The sequence below is a fragment of the Aythya ferina genome (genome assembly GCF_964211825.1).
Source record: "Aythya ferina genome assembly, chromosome: 15".
Taxonomy (NCBI): Eukaryota; Metazoa; Chordata; class Aves; order Anseriformes; family Anatidae; genus Aythya; species Aythya ferina.
Genome location: NC_140314.1, coordinates 5,706,655 through 5,713,781, shown reverse-complemented (window position 1 = coordinate 5,713,781; position 7,127 = coordinate 5,706,655). Strand labels below are relative to the sequence as shown.

Genomic DNA, 7,127 nt, shown 5'->3' with positions numbered 1-7,127 from the left:
ATCTTTCCATAACCGCGGGTGTTTGTACGGCTGCGCCGGGGTACTCCTGTGGCCAGGCCTGCACATCTTTGTTACGGGTAACTATTTACACTTTAAAAAAAAAAATACAATGTCATATTTGCTCTCATCTGGATTCATGAGATGGATTTTGTTACGTTCCCCATGGTGAGAAGCGGTCATTCATGTCTGCAGATAAACACTGCTGTTTTGGCCTCAACCAGCCCATCTCCAGCAGCATTAGTTAATTGTACTTCAAAATCCCTTTTTTCTGTCCTAAAATGCGCTTTCTGATCATCCTCTCAGTGCAAATATGGTAAATAACCAACCAATGCGAGCAGCCACAAGGCCATAAACGTTTTACAGCTGTTAAGCCTGTGCCCGTGGATGCAGACAAAAATCCCAAGCTCCGGCCCCACACAACGAGCCTGGCCCGGCTCGGGGGGACGAGCAGCCGGGCAGGTGGGGGCTTTACGGTGGGTCTGCTGGAAAAACGTGAACGTGTCCGGCTAGAGGGAGAGGGCTTCTCAGCACAGATCACAGGGAGCCCCTTCGTGGAGCTGGAACGCCTTTGCACCGGGCCTCTTGCTCCCAGCCAGAAAGTCTGTCTCTCTCTGATGAGAAAAGGGGTTTTCTAATTTATTGCTTTTATGGGATTGTTCCTCCACAGAGGCACAAATAGCAGCATATCAATAAAGCCAGTCGTTTGAAGTTGGATATTTCCACCTCTGTCACAGCAAAATAATTAAAAAAGGATTCACAAGATCATAAATTGCATGTCACCAAGGACACAGCCTCCTTAACCCTTCGAACGCCGGGCTGTGCCCACCCAAGGCCCCTGCTGCTCAAGGCACGGAGCCACATTTGTTATTTTTAGCATCTCAGCCACCAGGGCTTTCCTGTCTGGAAGGAGACCCACAAAGGACCTTTCCACACTGGGAATGGCTTCCAGGACCTCAGCCCAGCTCCAGTACCCAATGCACGTACAGGTTTGGTTTTCAGCCAGGCGAACGAGGAGCTGTGCTGCAGACCTGCAAGAGACGAGCGTTTAGTCACACTGAAGTTGAAACATGTTACAAACACATCAGGCTTTGGGGAAAACACTTTCAAACATATTTGAAGAGTAGAAGCATGGAGAGGGCTTGAAAAACGTTTGCTTTCAGCTAAAAGCTCCTCTGGCTCCAGCCTGATGACAGAAAAGGATGGAGCCCATCTGGGTCAGAAACTCCCATTATCCTGCCAATCCCTCCCCAGCACAGACACAGCCAGAGCACATATGAAAAAAAAAAAAAAAAAAAAAAAAGATGCATATTATTTTCCAAGCAGCTTACAACTTAGGTCACAATACAACAGCCAGCTCATGCTCCGGTCTAATTTGATCACAGTCAAGGTTAACAACCATTGTTAAACTCTGCAGGCCACATCCTGCCCTCATATAAATCCAGGAGAATCCGTGGAAGGACTCGAGGTGCAAATCTCCAGGTCTGAGTCCTCATGGCACGTGGGAGGTGGCTTCTCCCATGCGGCAGGGCTGGGTAGAGGGATGTGGGACCGAAACCTGCATGTGCAGGGCTGTGGGCAGGGGAGGGAGCTGGTGCAGGTGGGTGGAGGGAGCCCACCTCTGGACACATGGTTTCAAAAAGACCCCTTTCCCATGCCCATGGGGGTCTGCAGCCTTGGGAGAAGTCCCACTGGAGGTGGATTAGTGGGAAGGGCAGAGACAAGATAAGTGGGGTTGGCTAAGATAGCAAGGTTAGGTGCAGAGGGCAAGAAAAGCAAGTTGCATCATGTTCAAAGCCAAACGCACCCAAATATTCTCCTTAGATGTAAAGACATGAAGATACATAGCACATAGTGTAGAGAGTCTAAAGGTGTAAAGCTAATTTTATCCAGGTACAAGTTTACTTGCCCTATTACAGAACCAGAAAGTCAGACGAGCTCAAAGTGTTTAAGCCACATAAGCATCAATTACATAATGACCATGAACAAACAAAATAACGTTAAAACCTTAAGCCTGGATGTCGAGAGGAAGAAAACAGATGCACAATAACAACACAGCTGATGGTGTTGGGTTCAAATACCCTTTCCCAGTCTTTTATTTTTGCCTCCACATTGGGGACTGGAGGGGCAGGGACGGGAAAAGGCTCAACATTTCTGCTGGCATAAAATCAGGAGGCGACCACAGCCCTTGGGAGCCCTGCCCTGCCCCTGTGCCCACTGTGTACATGACACCAAATTAGGACCCTTCAATGCTGAGCCACAAACCAGGCAGACAGGGCTAAATGGCCCCCGGGTGCAGGATTACGAGGGCTTTGCGGAGGGACGGGGGCGATGGCAGCTCCCTCCCCATCAAGGGGGATGCGGACAAGGGAGTGCATGTGGAGAAGGGCAGCAGCTGAGCCCCGGCTGGGGCTCCCCAGGGAGCTCTCTCCTCCTGGAGGTAGGAGATCAGAGGCTGAACAGCAGTGCCCAAAGCAGGCACCAAAACCATTTCTCTCCATCCCTGTGGTTTCCAAACTGTGGCCTCCAGACTCCTGTGGGTTGCAAACTGAGGTCTGTAGAAGGCCGTGAAATAAAGCAAGATCTTTATGCTCCAGAGCAAGCACAAAGAAGTTGGGGCCTCTGCTGAAAAACTTTGTTCAGGGGCCCACGAACTGGAATAAATCAAAATCACAGTTTTATTCCTAAATGTTAGGACTCTATTGCTGCCCTTTTAAGTACTTTTTTTTCAATTATCTATTCAAAATAAAGCACATAGATAAATAATGAGATCTGAGTACTTATCAGCCTAGCTATAATAAGCATTTTGAGTGGGGTACTGCCGGATGAAATACTGTCTTATTAGGAGAGCTGGAGGTGTGAAGTTTGCCACCAGCTCCAAAGTGTAGAGATGCTCATATGACATCTGTCTCTTAATATTCGTTAGCAAACTGACAGCTAACATAGCAGGGACCTTCACATTATCACTCAGCCATCAATGGTGTTTGTGTGGCTCCCATCATCATAACACCGAGCGCCTCCCCAGCTCTAGCATCCCTGCAGCACGTCTGTGAGGAGCAGCAGGATGATTATTCCTGGAGAATGATCCATAATCCATACCTGAGCCTCCAGGCAAGTGGGGAGGAGGTCTGAGGGAGGGGAAGATCCTTCTCTTCCATGGGCGGGGAGCCTTGGTGTTCAGTTGGTCTGAACTTTTGGTGACCTTTGAGCTGGATCCCAGTCCTGCCAGAGCTGGTTGTCCCAGGGGAGGGTTACCTGCTTGGGCTGCAACACCAACAGACAGGCTGTTGGGACAGGGGAAAACCTGTGGGTGGTAAACGAGAATAAACTGGAGGGAATCTGTCTCTCCACTGGCTTCATCCCAAAAGGGACCTATTTGGTCTTGGGGTGAGGGTGTTTTGTTGTGTCCTCCCTGTCACCAGCCTTGAGAAAATCACTGGTCAATGGAAACCCCTCTGAGGTCAGAGCAGAAGTGGAGGAGCTGTGGCCTCTACCTGGTGCAGCAGCAATGGGAAAGGATGGCTGAGTCCTTGGCTGTCATTCTGAGAGCTGCAGCCTCCCCAGCTGGGATTTCTCCGGGCTGCTGGGGACCCTGCTGGTGGGCATGGTGACATCTGCAGCAAACCAGAAAGGTCAGGACACAAGAAGCAGGGCTTGGACAGGAGCCATCCTCATCCTCCCTGCCATCCTCACCTGGCCACCGGAGCTGGCAGCCCCTTCCTTCCCTGCAAGCACACCATGAGCACACATGACAGCCCCCTTTTTAGCTTAACAGTTAGTGAATCCTGCTATAATGCAGCAAATATCAACCAGCCTTTTCCAGCAACCTGCTCTCTAGGAGGGGGAAGAGGCAGAAAAGCTTTAGAAAATAACTGCCCTCCCTGCCTTGCCCACAGAGCACATCGTTTCCCTAACTTCATCCCCAGCACCCAAGGGAGCCAAGAGCAGAGCTCCCCTCGCCTCACCCAGCCCCAGGAGGCAGTAGAGAAACCTCATTTTCTCTCTCCAACCCTTTGAACTATGCTCTTGAGTAGAGAGAAGACAAAGGAAAATAAAAGGGGTAAATTAATTCCAGGCAGTTGAATGCGTTCCCTGCTCTAGCTCAGTTTGGAGTAGGTACACATAATAACAAATTTTTAATAATAATTTAATTTATAATGTGCCCCCCTGCCAAGGCACTCAAGGCACTACACAAACAATTAAAATATGATTATAATAAATAAACAACAATAATTAAAACATCATAAAACAGACAATATTAGAGCCAAACCAAATGCTAAAAAGCAAAACAAAGCAGCATCTTTGGAGGAAGGAGACCCTTGCACAATTCATCTTCCAAATCTCCTGTTGATGTTAGATTGAAATTCTCCTGCGAAGCTGTTTCTGCATCTGCAAAGATTTTGGCAGTGTCACAGTCATTAAAAAAATGGATTTTACACCACCGTAAATTAACTGGAGTTTTGCAAGGCTGTAATAACGCAACATTCACTTTCATCGGAATAAATCCAGAAACTCGGGAACTCAGTTTATGCTGCTGAGTTTGTGTTGACTGCTCCGAGTTTGGGAGAAACACGCATTCATTTTGTTCTCAATTCATAAAACGTGCCTCATTACAGACACAAGAATGCTTCCATAGGCACAAGAATGGTGTTTCTAAGATTTAAAACCAACCCCCAAAAGTGATAGCGGGCCAGACTTCCCCCGGCCGTAAGCTGCTCGGAGCCAATGGGATCGCCTTGTCCCAGTTTACACAACTGGAACCAAAAGACCTCAACTAACAAAAGAAGCAATCTTCCTCCAAAACAAATGAAATCCCAACTCATGCCAGGCAAAAGCCGTGCACTGAACTCTAATGATTAAAGGAGACAGGCTCTGTCAAGGCAGAGGTGGGACTGAAAGCCGGCCAACCGGACCCTCTTCTGACAAAACCTGGCTGCTGGCCCTCAGACAATTACATCCAGGATCCGTTCACTTGAGTGCCTCAGCTGATCTCAGTTGTTGTGGCAGCGCATGAAGGGAAAATCCTTCTCGCAAACCCAAACCACACAGGGATTTCTCCATATTAGAAAAAAAAAAAAACCACAACACACACACACACACACACAAAACAAAACAAAACAAAACGCGTTGGGAAGATGAAGCTGGAGGTTTTCTTCCAGCGCAAGGAACCAGGAGGATGCTTTCCATCCCAAACCGTCTGAGGGTTTGTTTTCACAGGTCTCACTTTGAACTTCAAATCCAAGTGAATCTTAAAATCAAAGGAATGGCAAATGAGACCATGTGGTTTTCACACACAAAGCCATCTTTTGGCCTGGATTCATTCAAAAAATATCCCTCAAAAGGGTTTGCAGACCTTACCAGACTATGTCATAACCTGAAAAATTTCGAACTAGGTAAGATGCCTGCAGCTGGAGAAACCATGACAAATTTTGGGCACAGAGAGGATGCTTTCATTCATTTCTATTTTCTCCAGTCAGGACTGTTAGATAAAAATGAAATGAACCACAGCCTCCTGGTTCCCTGCAGAGCCTCCTCTGGGCATGGCCCAAAACTCTGCCCAGCTGTGTGCAGGAGTGGGACCTCCTTGTTTCCACAGGGGAAATGGGGCTTTCAGGAAGGGAGGACATTACCAGGGCTGGGATTTGATTGCTTTGAACCTTTATAGGAATCGGGATTCTTACACTTTTCCTAAATTCTTGACTCTGCATTGAAGTTGTTGGGGAAATTTTACATTTCCTCACCACAGAGGTAACTGGAAGTTCATGCTCCCATGGCTGCACCCTGAAAGCACCAGGTCCACCTGCTGCTCCAGGAGACGTAACAGCAGAGAACACTGTTTGGACTCCAGCTCCCCATGGATAGTTTTTATTTTCCTGGGTGATGGGGTGCACTGAGGTGTGGTGCAGCTCCTCCAAGTGCTTGGATCTCCTTCCTGCCAGGCCACCTTTCAGGTAAAGATTCAGGTTTTCAGGTTCTGGGATGAATCACAGGAAATTCTCATTCATTTTTCTGTATCACATTTCTGCAAGTGTCCTATGTGACTCTGAACGCTTGACTTGGACTCACACCATCAAAAATGTCAGATGTTTCATTCCTATTGGTTTTAAAGGGAGCCAGGCATCTAAAATCCTCAAAAAATCTGGATTAGAGCTCTGTGCCTCAGTTTCCCCATCTGCTTTCCAACCTCCCAGGGCAGATTGGACAGTGAAGAGAATGGGAAATGCATCGATATGGCCAAAATGGACCACATCAGGTACACCAGCAGCTTTTCTCCTCAGCTTCTTCATTCACTCATCGGTGTTTTTAACTCGGATTTGGGCAATCTTGCAATGCTGATTCCACACATGCCAGAATTTCACCACAGAAAAAAATCTGGCTGGATGTTCACCCTGAAGTTACCTTCACTCTCACCTTTCCAGAGACCATTCAGGGCTTTGATTCATTTGGAAGGGCTCTTCTGAAACCGGGGTCCCTTCCAGGTCCCCCGGGGTTGGGGTAGCTGCAGCATCAGGGCTGGGAAGGCATCGGGAGCCACTGCAGGAGAGCGCGTGCCGACACTTGAGAGCAGAAATGAGAAGACCGAGGTGGCAGAATTTATTTTATGACAAATCCTAAAAGGAAATTATGCAAAGTAATAAAATAAAGAAGAATTATAAATGAGGACAAGAAATGGGTGAAATATAGAATAAATTATAGGGAGACAGGAAGGTGCAGGAGGAGAATTGAAGGCAGAAGTGCTGAGTTAAAGGATAATTATTAGAAACTGGCTGGTAGACAGAAGGGAAGAGGGGATTTGAGCAGGGGGTTGGCACCAGAGGAATTAGGTGTTGTATGGCAGTTGCATGCTTTTGTGCACTGTGGCATCAGCAAGCCCTGCTAGGTGCATTTTGGGGGTGGCTTGGGGCAACAGGCAGTGCTTGTTTTCGGGTAGTGAGCCCAGAAATCTGGGCAGGAGGTCGCTCTGGCTTCATCCCACAGCCAGAACAAGCCCAAACCCAGGGAAAGAAGGACGGGGTGCCACGGCTCAGGCAGCACCACCGCCCTGCGGGGAGCAGCCTGCAAGGCCTCAGCCACCTCCCTGCCTTCTCATTAGCCTCCTCCAGCCCCAGGGGGCCTGGGAGGGAGGTATT

General features: G+C 48.3%; 1 long non-coding RNA gene across 1 annotated transcript; it reads right to left on the bottom strand.

Moving 5' to 3' along the window:
• Positions 1-397: 397 nt before the first annotated feature.
• Positions 398-6,749, bottom strand: LOC311444953. The gene is made up of 3 exons (XR_014698144.1): positions 6,409-6,749; positions 3,097-3,301; positions 398-1,028 (listed from the first exon to the last, which is right to left on the bottom strand). It is a non-coding gene; the product is annotated as an uncharacterized lncRNA (long non-coding RNA).
• Positions 6,750-7,127: the final 378 nt, after the last annotated feature.